Raw genomic sequence first — 15,429 nt, forward strand, 5'->3', positions numbered from 1 at the left:
GCGAGGTTCAATTATTAATCTTTAGATAAGATTATGCGTTTCGTATCCCTTAATTTGGGGTATTGGTGTCAGCTTTATAATAACGGGCTGGAGTAATTTTGACGGTATTTTGATGGAAAGATTCTTGAAATGTTTACCGTCATATTTCTTTTAGACGTAATCTAAAGAATCAAGATTGACGTTAATGCTACTTTACTAAACTATTGCTTCTTTGATTTCATATATTTGACATAACAGTATACTCTGTTATGTCCATGGTACTGCTTATGTCTATAGGCGACGGTTACCACTTTCCATCAGGTGGGCCTTCAATGCATCAGCATGTTTGCCATTCTAAGTTGTATAAAAAAATAAATTTATAACAATAATTTAATGACATAAATATGGCTATGTTTAAATGTTTAAGATTTTATGTAGCAAATGTTAATTTGAATATAGAACCTCCAATGGTCACGATACTATTCTTTCTGAATTGCAAATCGAAATTAGTGGGAGAAATTTAAACGTTAATTAAGAATAAGTCGAGTAATCAATGGGTACGTAAATGTGGAGTAGGTAATCCTGCGAACAAATTGGCTGCCCAGAAGAGATACGGAACGAGCCCTGCAAATTCGCTTTGAATTATTAATACAATACTGTAACAGCAGCGAATTGTAAGCTCCTTAGCAAGGGAACTGAATAAATATTGGTGAGCCGATAGTGGAAGTCACCCAAATACAAATAATACAGGATATGATAACTACATAGATACTAAAAAATTCAACGAATAGAGGATAATGGATTTTTGCTAAACTATGTTGCTTTGCTACTATAGTGGTCTGGTTTGATAAACAGCTCAGTTAATATTTTAAGATACAACATTTACGAGAGAAAATATTTATTTTTAAAATAAAAATGAAGTGTTGGAGCTTTATCTGAGAAATGAAATTATTATTGCTAATTTAGATATTTTCTGAGTAAAAATGGACAGTATTATTATTTTATTTTTGATTTTTAAGGTACCTATTATTTATTTTCTAGTTACATTCATAATAAATGTTTTGTGAAATACGCAAGATTTCTTTATCTCTTTTTAATAACTCGTTATATGATAACATGCTATCTCAAAGTCTTGATGTATTATTCAAACATTATCTGATCATAGTTTATGTAAGATATTAAAATAGTAAATAGAATGAAGGGCTTCTGTTTACTGTTTTTAAATGTTTCGGTCATAAATGAAGAAGTAAATATTACTAATAATTTCCAAATAAACCAACAAACCTAACGAAAATAATTATCCTTGCTTCTATTCACTCTAAATTTTACTTTTAATATACGAGAAAACTATCATGTTACTTCGTTTTAATTATAAAGTATGACAACGTGATTATTATAAGGATCCAGCGTAAAGGTACAGATAGACAGATGTTATTAATAATTCTGTTAATCAAGATGGATTACTAAGATTAGATTGTGTTAGAGCTAACACACTGAAGTTATTAATACTGTTTGGTTATATAAACCTCAAGTCTAATTAGTTTCTGGAGTACAAAATCAATTAAATGGTACTAATGGAGTTATTGGTTCCCCTTAACCGCAACCTCAAGAAATGTTCTACGAGTATTCAAAGGGATTCTGGGACCAGTAAGAAATATCTGGTAAATTAATAAATTCCTTGTTGCAAAGGTATAGGTTATATTAGGTATCCTTGTTAATATTGTAAATGAGACAGTGGGTTTATTTATTATTGTTAGTAGCTAAGAAGTAACTATATATATACACTGTTCGTGATATTTTGGATCATTTAAAAACAAAAGGAATATATCCTTCACTAGTCTTTATTCTATCCCGATTTACTAATGATAATGAAAATAGCTATTAATAAATTGATTATAATAATGGATTGTAATGGAACTTGCATTTATAATTATAATTAATAAAGAGATGCTTAAGACATTTCAGACTTATGAGAATCAGAATATTTAATCTGATGCTAAATAATTGAATGTTAACAGAGTCTAGCGTTAATTTTTGATGACGTTGTCATTTTGCCCTACACGTCTCTGGATGACAAGCTATTTTCATATCCATTACATACCGGCAATAAATACCTGGAATATCACATGCTCATTGCTGAATAGATAGGAATTTTTGCATTATATATAATAGAAAAACCCTCAATATTATTATTACCCTTCTTGTAGTTAAAGCAAGAAAATTCTATTAAAGTAGTTTATTAAATTTTGATATATATAATAAAAATACAATGTAAGTAACTGAATTAACTCAAGGTAATTCAGTTAGGTAGGTTGTATTTTTTAACTGAAAAAATTATGCACTATTCTTGATATACCTAATATTCATAGATAGATTCAAATCCAAAAAGTGATTTTAAAACTCTATGACAATGAAAATTAATTTTTATACAAAATATCTTCATTATATTCCCGTACTACCTTAATTTGAGATATTTGACTATTCATTCACTAAAGTCTAAAGACATAAGTTAATATAAAATCTATATAGTAAATTGATATTACAGAAATGTGAAGTGGTTTTTGTAATTTCAATATAGATAGATAGATACTCTTTATTGTTTCCTCCAAAAGATTACAATAGTAAACTTATTATAAATATAAATAATTACAAGAAATAATCACAATGGGAAAACAATGGGCGACCTTATCGCTAAGAGCGATCTCTTCCAGGCAACCTTTGGATGGAGAGGAGTAATATAGTAAGTAATATAGTGCAATAGCAATACAGCAATTAACAAAAATCTTAATTAACCAATGACTACTAAAAAACGAATAACCGTCCAAAGGGAATATTTTATTAGTCCTTTGGGCTTTTAATGGGTCAGTCAAATTCTAGTCGAATTTATATTTTATGGTCATTCCATGGGCATCGGGTATAATTAAGTTAAAAACTTTGAACGAACACCACAATACTCGTATACTTATTGGATAATATTTGTTTATAGAGTTTACCAGATACCATTAATTAATACTACAAAGTATGATATAACATATAAAGTCTCCAATAATTTTTATATTTTACACCTATAATTACTTTGTAGCTTGAAATTGGTAAGTATATTAGATCTGAGGTCAACAAAGTATGACGGTATGAAAGTAGTACATTAAAATATCTTATCGTAAAAAATTGGGTATTTTATGATTTTATTTTATTGTCACTTTGGTTAAATCTTAATCATGGAAAACATCTTCATCTTCGATCTTTGTTTTGATGTTAGTGTAGGCTAGTGGGAATATTATAAAAAAATAAAAATTGCATAAGTGACGATTTTCCTGCAAAGTATTAAAAGAGCTAGTTTAACAGACAAATTCACTATTTTTCTCAACACATCAGTGTACGAAAGCAAACAACAATACTTGTTACGGAAAAATAAAATCTTAAAGAACGCTCTCCGATGTAACGCCAATAGTTTCAATAAATATGACTTCTGTGCCAGTTACGCCTCTAGTGAGGGAAGATTCGCGCCACTGGATTCAGCCCACGTACGGAATGCACGTAAACGTCTGCCTCTCGTATTATTGATACAAATAGACATATCAATTGTTTAGGACAAGAAGAAAACAACAACGTGGCAATGGCAGTAATTCTTCGGATGGAATTTAGGGAGCGTTATGGCCATGATATCTGTGGGGTAAATGTTGTCGTAATATTGAATCGAATAAGGTTTTTACGAACTAGACGATGTATTCTTACTGTCCTTTTTGCTTGACTACGTTTGTATGAGCCATATTGCTGTGAAATAGTAAGTAGAATTCGTTGGCTTTTGTGTTTATGTGTAAACATTATTTCTATTAGATGTGATAAAATATTTCTTTTAATAAATATTTTTACAAATGAACAAGATATGGCATCTTGTTATTTTAATTTAATTTCATAATTAAGTACGTATATTGCTATATTTAAATAAAGTCTATATTTCTATGATAATTATGTATGTAAATACATGAACAACATAGAAACTATTCATATTTAATCATAATATATTTGTTATACCTTAATTTATAATTTTCTTTAGTATATATACATATATATATTGCAAATATTTGGTTTGCTATATGCGATGTCTAACATGTGGGTATTAGAATTTAAACTATTATTATATTCACATTATACTGATATTAATGATTGTATTACACAATTTAAACTGATAAGTATTCTATTATATAATATGTATAATTTTGTTCAGCATATCGTTTATTTCAAGTATATTTAGACATTCTATAAGCAATAGTATATATTAAACAAATATAATGGTTCCATATTTAATTATTAATTAATTAATTTTTTGACTATTTAATACTTAATATGTACTAAATCATGTAGGTATACGAAGCTTAAAAAAACACTGCAAGGCTTGGATTCATGAATAACAGTGTAGACAACAATTACATAATTATTAACTGTAAGTTAAATATTATGTATCTTATATATGTTACATATGATGTTACTAATAAAATTAATTCAACATTTTGATATTCCTATATTTGATCTTTTTTTCTACGTATAAAATTAGTGTAATTTTTATTATTCTGTAAGAAATGTACATTCTACATATTAAGATGAGTTCTTTTCAACTTGTTTTAGAAATCATAGTATATTATTAATATTTTACTATTAAGAGTGGATGGGCTTGAGATTAAAAAAAAAAGTGTTTTTTATAGTTTTACATACAACATTCTAGAATATTTTTCTTATCATACATTTAATGTATGCTTTAAAGTTTATTTAATTATATCATTCTGATTCAGTTATTCTTCATAAAATCAGGCTTCGAGAGTGTTTTTTCTAAAAAATAACATCATCAACATTATTACTAATTATTAATATCTAGACATTCAGTAATATTCTGAAGACACAGAATGTTGAGTCGGTACAGGTTTACACTATTGCTATTACAAGATACATAGTTCCACATAATTCTCTAATTAATTTACATCTGAAATGAGGTAATCTGGATAATGACATTATGTATTTGAAGGCATAATGTATGTGTTTTTACTCTGTCATCATTAATTTTTCTTGCAGTCTTTATTAACATTGTTTATCTGCGTTGATATTGTTGTAATAAAGAATTTATTTATTATAACAAACGTATATTAAATGTAAATTGATCTATAACATTATTATACAAGCTGCAATAACTAGTCTGAGTGAAGAATTTATACATATATATTTATACAATATACATTTAATACTATTATACAACGTAGGAACTTATTAAATTTTTTCTTTTAAGATTGAATAATAATAAATGATATTCGTGTAATGTTTGTGTAATAGTTAGTAATTTAAATGAAAACAAATTAATTAAATTTGGGAAAAAAGAACTGATGACTATAAAAGAATAATATAGGTCGTTTTGGAAAAATATGTAAGTACTAATGATTTGTGAAAGGAGACTACGGGCTCGTTTGCCGGCATTTCTGTTTGAGATGTTTGTATTCTATTTATATGCTAAGGTTGTTCAACTCAATATTGGAGAGAGGAGCTACAGAAGTACAGAGTTGTCTCTGGTTTGTAAAATATTACTTTTTTAATCATCAAATTGAACCTTTGTTTTTGTTAGGTATCAAACTACTTGTTTAAGTGTCATTTATTAAACTTTAATAATCGTGCTAAATACAGTGAAATAATCATTTCTTATAAAGACTTTATTTTCACGCAAATTATTTTTCTAATGAATTCTTAAAATGGAATTCATTCCTGTAATCTGATTTTTATGGACAGGATAGTTTTTAGTGACACTTTATTTGAAAATATATTTTCTAGTAATCAATTGTATTGTTTATAGTACTTATGAATAGTTTAAATAAGTTTTTTGCATTTCAGTTGAAATAAAAAGTACCAGGTAATACACAAATTTTACATTGGCAATTATGACGTCTATATTTTTATAAAAATATTTTGCATAGTTTTGTACAAAATGTGTCGGAGTTATTTGGTTGATACACAATGGCCTATGCTCGAATAGAGCGACGACCAACCTCCTCCGTAGTCCGTTGAACCAAACACGTTGGAGTTAACACAAAAAATTAAACAACTCACTATGTCAGATCAGTTGGATCACTTTACTTTAATAAAAGTATGTGGTTTAAGAAAATATATTTATTAAACTTTTAATATTGTTCTGTTAGAAAACAAGTTTTTGTACTCGTAGCGTCACGTAGAAGTTAGACGCAAACGTCTCACACACGTCCATCGAGTGTGCCGGCCGGCGCAGAACTGGCTCTCTGGTTCCATTCCGTACAAAACTTTTAAGTCATGGAGACGGCAAAGCTATGTCGCGCCTCTACAACTCACGCACACAAACGAATCCAACACCCTATGCATAAACACGTAAGCAAGCTTCCAAGTTCACTAAATAAACGAACACCAACACAAGCGCGTGCCAACACCGTCTACCCCCTGTTCATGAGACGCCAGAGCAAGACATGTATATCAACAATTCATTCTAAATTTCAAGTGCGAGGGAGAGGCTAATACCGCAACAGATGTATATCATTTTACGCAGGTAAGTATTGAAAATGTTGTGTGTGGGACTGAGAAGGCAGACAAATTTAGCGTATGGAACGCCGGTTGAGTGCGAGCGGGTTGGAAACTGTTCAAGTTACCCACTGTACATTCCTTCCTGATACTAGCGGGCCGACGTCGTCGTACCTTTCGATCGTTCAAGTGGTAGATGTAGCTTTTAGGGTTGACACTTAATTATTGTAAAAGATAATAGATTTATAAGAAATATATTAAGTTAAATTTTTTTATTATTAGAAAAATTTTCTAAAGTAAAATAAAAATATTTAACGAATTATTAATTATCATTAACGTAATAAAATTATTTGCAGCCAGTTAAAAATCACCAAGTCTCAATGTTTTTTTTTACCTATTTCTATTATATATCTGCTTTGTTCCAAAGATATATGTTTTAATATAATTTTAGATGAAATTATGAAATATGCTGAATGTGTTTATGATATACCAAAGATGCCAATAAGTATTGACTTTAATTTGGAAACGTGGGAAAAAATAAATTAGCCAATAATAATACGACAATAAACATATGTGATTAAAATAAGTAGCATCCCTATGTCAAGATGTCATAAAATAGCAGGTAGCAATGCAAGACCGGCTGTAAAATTTCGAACGTTTTTTGCACGTTTGTCTCGTAGATTTTGGGGCATTCTATCTTTAAATGAACACATTCACGTTTTGATGCTACTCGTAATAAAAAAAATATTGGATTATCAAGATATCAACTAATAGATACATTAGTATCCTTACCATTCCATATTAGATTTATGTTTTCACCGCCACTAAGTATTATTGTATTCTGTTTGATTTTGAATTGTTATTTTTTTTTAATTTGCCGTAAGAGATTAGAAAAATATCTGTTGCTATAATTAAAATATTTTCCTAATACTTTCAATTATGGTTAATTCCTTTAGACTCCTAGTTAAAAAAATAGGTCTAAGATTTATCACGTTAATTAGTACTTAGTACAGTTTTTAATAGAATGCCAATTCTCACAATGGTTTGTAATATGAACGTTTAAATTATATAGATAGAGTATCTCTATAGAAATGCATCTAGAAAATCGGGTTAACTTTTTCATACAATTTTACGTCATAAATATATAGATGATTCCTCTATAATTTCTTTATTTATTTTGTCTTATAAATTTTGAGTGATTTAATGTATAAACACTCATTTATTAAATAATACGTCAAGATACTTACATCTTATGCGTAAATGTATAGAATTCTGATTAAAAAAAACTGGTCAGCGAATTTTACAATTAGCTGACAAAAAGTTGACCCGTTTTTGAGGCTCGATGCTCTATTTATATAATCTACGTTATAATGGAATATCTGCAACTTTACTTTTAATATGGTTGAAAAGTATAAAAAAATATGGTAACTCGTGAGCGCGAAGTATAACACTTCTGCGAAACTGAATCCCAGTAGTAGTGTCGGTTCAGCGGGCTGATGCTAATGCGCCTCGACACCGTATCACAATATACAGTTCCTTTCCAAGTAGGTAACACACAAATTAGTGTAGTATTATGTTTCTGCCCCCACATCTTGTACCTTTTTCATTCTTCATACGAAATGACAGGCCATTTTGCGATCTGTACTTAGCAGCCGTTGATTCTGACTAAAACCCTCTTTGGATTCGCGTTATCAACTTTGTTATCCTAATCGCAATAGACGTGGCGTTTAAAAAACAAAAAAAAAAAAACATGTAAAATATGACGTGTTCCTGACAGTTTGACACGGGTAAAGTGTTCATGGTACATACACTTCATTATTTTTTTTTAAACTGTGAAATCATGACTGAGTAAAAGAGTTCAACAAAAATTTTACATTTTGTATGAGAAACAGAAATAAAAATAGGGTAAATAATGTTTCTTTGCGTTGGAATTTTGTAAACTTACAACCATACGAGTATACGAGAATATGCGCGCAAAGGGGATTTGTAGAAATACTGGTTTACTTTTACTATTGTTGTGAGTACTATAAGAGATTTTTTAAAATGGTACTTGTATACAATATAATATATTCCTTATAAGGAATAGATTATTTGTTCATTTATATGCTTTTGTATATTCTATATCTATATAATATAGATATTAGGTAATAACAAAATGTCAAATACTCATAGAATTTCTAAAACTATTACAATAATATAAGATGAAACTGGAAAACTTTGAATGAATAGAGTATCCCTTAGAAGCGACCGTTAACTTTAATTTGATACGTGATTTTCTTTACTAACTTCTAAGAAATCTCGTGAAAATACAGATAAATTCCTATCAAAACTAATACATAACATTCTTACACTGTATTTAATTACTTAAATTTAATTAAACTTTGACTCTATGATAGCTCAGTACATAATTATACAGATAAAAGGTACATAATACGGCCAAACTTGTACAAACCAACAAACTCTGGGCACATTTGCTAAAACAATGAGCTTTACCATATAACCTCCAATTGTTATGACATAACGCGTCGCAGACCGTGCAAATGGAGTGAAAAGAGGCCTCCTGACTCCATAAGCGCGAAATAATGACGACGTATTGTGGCTCCTTAGGATCAAGTAAGTCGCTATTATATTTCTCCGTAGGAACCTCACAATGGGTACCGAGCTTTGCTGTCAGCGATACAATAAGCAGCTGTTCTTGCTTTATTCCAACGTACCTATGAGCTAGGTAGACTCTACCTGTCTTTAAGATTGGCCGAGTACAATATCCGGTATATTCTATATTTTTATTGTATCGAACATTAGGTATTATGAACCAAAAAATAAGCAATATTAGATCCAGTAAATATAAAATTGCAATTCATATACATTATAATGTTTTAGAAGTTCGATTATAAAACTTTTACATATTATTATTAAATGTTATCTAGTCTATTAAAGTTCACAAATGTAACTAATTTTATTTTATTTTGTAGTAGTAAATAATCACATAAAATGTAACTTTTGCTCATCTGTCTTTATTAAAAAAGTTGGAATATATTTGTAATAAATCAATTTCATTTAATTTGAGAGCTACGAAGTTACAGTTAATCAATCCTTTTGTATTTATTATTAACACATCACTGATTTGAACATTTGACCGGCTATGTGATGTTAAAAACATTATAATAACTACAAATTTAATGCTAGAGAAATATTGTAAGTCCATTCAAAATCGATGGTTTCTATGATAACCATTATCAAAACTTGTCTTTATAATACTGTATTTTGAATAATATTATACAATCTAATATTTTATAATAGCGAATACTGCACATAAAAACTGAAAAGTTTTAGAAGCTTCACAAGAAACATCAATGAAGTAAAAAAGACAGTATCGAAGCTGACATGAATAAAGACATTAACTAAGAATGTCCTTTTTTTAATTGGTTGAAACACCAAAGCTTTAGTGAATACTAATGAACTTAAGACATTAAAGAGTATATTCCTAAATTAAAATGACAATTTATTTTGATCTTAGTATTGAAGATTTAAGTAATGAATTTATAATTTCTTGTTTACATCAAAATATGTTATTTTTTGTACAAAATATTTATACTTATACAATTGAGAAATTTAGAAAACGCAAACAAGTACTTTTATATTTTATTGAAGTAACTAGTTATCTATAGGCAATCGAGAGAAAGGTAGGTCAATACACCGTGGTCAAAATGCCTCGAATAGTCTGCTCGACGATCGTCCAGGGCATAATGGGAGCAATAACAAAAGTGAGGCGAGCTCACCATTGATTTGAGTTTTATGTTAGGCGCAAAAAAATGAGTGCCTTTGTGTCATATCCGCAAGTCCGGCCGCAGCATGTCACTCGAAATACGGACCTGCATACTCCATATAGTGTACTGGAGTACACTATGTAGAGTACCAGCGTATATGATGGAATTATTGCTTGACGACAGGTGAATACTAAAGTACTATTCTATTGTCAACGGCAAATACAGACTGGGTCCGAAATCGTTAGCATCAGCTTTTAGGGAAGTATTTTTTCAGTAAGTTATATTTTTACTAAAGAAAAATGGTTTGAAAGACATAAAAAAATTTTAGACTTCCGGAACACGGCGCGATATATTATTTTTCGATTTTGAATTTTTGATTCACGAAATTTTTGTTACTTCGAAATCACCCTATACATAATTAAACATCACAAATAACCTAGTTGAGTTAAAACAGAACAGTTTTACGAATTAACTTCTAAACAGCAACGAGCTATTTGGGCGAGTGAGTTAAACACTTGTCTCTTTTCGTATTTCCTACTTAAAAATGTCCGAATGTCGAGTACGTGGGTCAGACGTTACGATGCTAACTCGACAGCAGTCTGACGGCACACTGTGGGCTAAAAATGATAGAGTTGCTTCACTTGCAACACTTGGCGTTTTACTGAGCTGGCAGACGGAATAGAAATAGCGCCATTTTATATGACAGAAAATTCATCATTTCTGTTTTGTAACATCTACTATGAAGTTTAAAAATATTCTAATCCCTGAAGGATTAGAATAAAAGATAAAAGATTGTTTTATGAAGAAATTATAATTAAAAATTTCTATTAATTTTTTAACAATGTCAATGTACTTTCGGATGAAGTCGAAACAATTGTCGGAATCGACAAACACAGTAAGTTCCTAAATCCGTTGTGCATGTATATTGTAGATTTTTGGTTTACTCACATCTTTCTTGATGAAACATGTTAGAAAAATAGTGTTTTTTTTTTAATTAATTGATATATTTTTTATAAAGGAATTGAAAAAGAAGAAAGAAAACAGGAAAGAAATGAAAAAGGCATTTGTAATCATTAACGATATCGCTTTGCATGTTTCTTTAATTCTAATAAGATCCTTGTGTAAATATTGCTATAATGATTATTCAAGGATCATCCGTAGTTAATCCGTATTTAATAAAAATATGTGTTTTAACATCAATATATTTTACTATACAAACGTATGGATTTAATTTAGTCAGTACAATTATAACTTCCTTTCAATCGTTACAGGTGCATTTTCCCATAATTTTCTTATACAATAACCGTGAAAATATAATAAAGAGTCTATCAGGTTTAACAGAATTCGAATTGAGTTAGTATCGGAGTATAATCAATCAGGCGTCAATGTTATTGTTGTGATTTGTTGCGCGCGGCGACCGAGCGGCCGCGTTTCGGAACCAATACACTGAATCGGTCGCTCCTCGCTAGCCATTAGTTTGATTAGCTCCATCGACCCACGCACGCTGATTGTGAGAACGTTTGGCTTTGATTGATTCCTCAAATGGCACAGTTTCGGATATCACTTTATTCACATCGATACATTGTTAATACTGTTACGGTGCAACTTTATCATTGTTAATCTCGGCTCTGTCAGTTGGTAGATCTTTGAGGCGTGTATTTGAAACTTTGTCGTATTATAATGCAAGATTTATGCTGTATGACGTACTTTACTTTAAAGGTGCATAATAAAGCGTGACGGTATATACTTAAAGATGAATACTCTGCTTCGAAAAATGAAAATTTAGATACGATGTTTACAATTTTGACTTCAAAAAATATAAAATTATTTTAAGATTAAAATTTTTATTTTAGTAAAATTAATTACAAGCATTTTAAATAGTCTTTTTTTATAATTCAGTATGTAATTTGAACTAAGAAGTCCGGATAAGATTCTAAACTGTTTTTTTTTTAACAAAAATGATTTTACAATTTCAAATTTATATCAGTACAAACAGCACAAGAGTTACTTAAAAATACTTTATTGTCTGTGTGTTATGTAGGGACCAAAATTTCATGCAAGTCTCGGCTGTGCACTGACCAGTCAGTCCTATTTTACATGTGTATTAATTATAATAGGTGAAAATTACTAATATTCTGAATTTTTAAACTAACTTCTTGTGTTTTATAATTTAAATATAGAACAGTATCTATCAAATTTAAATGATGTTAATTAATTCTGAATAACTATTTGAAAATAGCTTCTTGATATTTTAGAATATTATTCATAGAACTAAATGAATTTATAGAATATAAATCTAAAATCTATCTACATTAAAATTAAAAAAAAAAATAATTAGTTTTAGTGTAGTTTTCAAATATATTTTGCCATAAAATACTATTATTAATTAAATAATTATAACAATATATTATTATAAATTAAATAAATTAACAGAAAAATAAATTTAAAATATTTCTTTTTCTATTATTCCGTAGGTTATTTTAATACTTAAAACGGTCCTAATAAAATGAAAGAGTTTGTACTTATAAAGGTAATAATACCATTGTATTAAAAAATTTATAAAAGAAACAATTTCTATGAAATTAAAATAGAACTCGTAAAAGCTTTGCTGATAGCAAAGCTTTTACTTGTAACAATTATTTGTAACAATTATTAAAATTGAGTACGCTTGGAAATCGTTAAGTAGTCGAATTTAATTTAGTGGATGGAAAAAATATACGGTTACTTTAATTTCCTATTTATTCGTTGCTTAATTAAAATACAGTTATTGGATTAATAATAAATTTTGTACTCGGAAGGCGACTTAGTGAGATTTTGTAAATTTAGAAAATAGTTCTTCAAGAAGGGTATATTAAGGTTTCTTCAAGGTCGGCAACGCGCACGTGAGACCCCTAGTATTGCAGGCATCCATAGGCTACATTAACCCGTTTACCGTCAGACGGGCTGTATGCTTATTTGGCACCTTCCTGGTATAAAAAGAATCCACTATCAGCATATTATTATATTATTAATAAAAATAAAAGTGACTTAAGAAATTTAAGGATACAAGTTTATATTATTAATCATCTAAATTCCAAGGTAATTTCCAATAAATAATGTAGAAGTTGTGTATTATACGGAAGGACAGTGATATGGGTTAGGTGTTAGTTTAGTACCTACACCTGAATTCACAGTTTCATTATCGACAATCGATTGACGCTGCGAGTTACCCGAAGTCCTATTTTGGGAATTCGCAAACTCTAACCAAAGCGTTCACCTTACAGAGCCAAACTACGTTTCAATGTCAATGCGAGGTAAATGTGCCCGGTTGAAACGACATTCTCAACAAATGTGCGGGGTGACGTCGGGGTGGACTTGACAAAAACCCGGCGAATAAAAGGGAAGGTCGTGACGACCAGAGACCCCGCATAAGACGCCCGCCTGAATGACGATGTCATGTTTATTTGGCTTAAAAAGGGAGGCACACTTTCTTACCTTTACACTATAGAAGCATGTTGTGTGAAAAGCATGTGACAGTGAAGAGGAGCTTGCATATAAATGTTTAAGAACGATAAGATGGGTTGACTAGGGTAAACGGTTTTAAATTTCCTACTCGATGTTCATAGTTTGGAAATAGTGAAGAATACCATACATTGTGTTGTTACATGTTATTGTAGTATCCTATTTGTTTTACATAATTACATCTATATTTATATTATAAAATGGAAAGATTTGATTTGTAACAAACTCAAATAGTCCTCAACCGTTTTTAAAAATTCTTTCACCTATAGAAAGCTACATTATCAGAGAATATTAATAATAGCTTCTTGATAAGAGTGTCACGTGAGATGAATATATATATATATATATATATATATATATATATATATATATATATATATATATATATATATATATATATACGGTATCCAAAGTACCCGTAGAATGAGATATTATTTAATAACAGGAAATGGAAAATAAAAGTTTCTAAGCGTAATGAAATACAATGGAATAGTGTAGGGGATGAACAACACCGTGAAAGTCACAGATTATAGTATCACGTTCAGAACTTGCTATGAACATACATGACCATTGCTACTCTTGAAAGCGAAGGTACTATAATAAGACCCGTGACTTTGTCCGCGTGATATATTTACTAAATGAGATAAAAAGTAGCCTATATCCTTTTTTATCTCATAAAGATAGTGTGTTTTATCAAATTACACAGTGATTGGTTAAGCCAATAAAGCGTTAAGAGATAGTAAATTTTTTTTTTACATTTATAGTATTAGTAAGGATTAGTAAGGATAAAGTTAAGAATAAAATATAAAATGATTTATATTGAAACATTCTTGACCGCATCTACCTAGACAAATTTCACAAAACTCTGCAATCTAGCAAATATTGTAGATATTCCTACTATTATTATATCCAGTAATCAGTATTTTCCTTTGTTAGTAATCAGACGTCCACGATGGCTTTCCGATATAAAACTCGAGCCGGTACCTCCTGTCGATAAATAGGGGTGGTAACACAACGGAACAGAAGGTAATGTTTAATTTTTGTGAAAAGAACTTCGGTGCTAAATTAGTTTTCGTTCAATCTGAGATACGTGATCAGGTTGTATAATTATTTTTTTTCTCTTTCTACCCGAAGGCACTGCTTGCGATGCGTATCGGTCTATCGGTATCGATTGAGGTAGTTTCGCTAAATCGAAGTCGGGCTACAACTCACAGAGTGGACCATCAAACTGCAGGAAAAAGGACAAAACAAAATGTATAAAGGAAATTGCTTCCACAAATCCACTCGTATCTCGGACAATAAACGTGGAACGACTCGGCCTCCCTAATAGTAACGAAATCACGAAACCAAAACTGTCTTCCATGTCCGACTGAGTTCGATATGACAGCCTTAAGAAAGAATATCTCAAGTGACCTCCCTTTAGTTTTAAAATTTTAATTTTAAGTACTATTACTGTAACCTCAGATTATTTTGAATTGTATATACGTTAATAATAAATGTTCTATCACTTAAAATGTAAAAATAAAATATAAAAGAGCCAAGTGTTTGATAATTACTGAAATTGAGTTAGTAACGAAATTTAAACAACGAATTTAAAGTTTAATTGATAAGTACTTTAGATTTAAAATATTTGAATTTAGAATATGGAGTCCTTTGT

The 15,429-nt window shown here is 29.7% G+C and overlaps 1 protein-coding gene across 5 annotated transcripts in view; it reads right to left on the reverse strand.

Annotated features, from left to right (window-relative positions):
• LOC113512878 (semaphorin-2A) overlaps window positions 1-15,429 on the reverse strand; it is a 398,040-nt gene that overhangs the window by 145,057 nt on the left and 237,554 nt on the right. Inside the window, exon 1 of one of the 5 annotated variants that reach the window (XM_031911009.2) lies at window positions 6,067-6,260. The exons of 3 other annotated variants lie outside the window; for them this stretch is intronic. The gene's annotated coding sequence lies outside the window, so the exon portion shown is untranslated. Of the gene's footprint in view, window positions 1-6,005; window positions 6,261-15,429 lie in introns of those variants that run through there. One more of the 5 variants, XM_026896832.3, reaches the window with a different exon arrangement.

Source organism: Galleria mellonella, unplaced genomic scaffold, assembly GCF_026898425.1.
Source record: "Galleria mellonella isolate WM207_F2 unplaced genomic scaffold, CSIRO_AGI_GalMel_v1 utg23, whole genome shotgun sequence".
Lineage (NCBI taxonomy): Eukaryota > Metazoa > Arthropoda > Insecta > Lepidoptera > Pyralidae > Galleria > Galleria mellonella.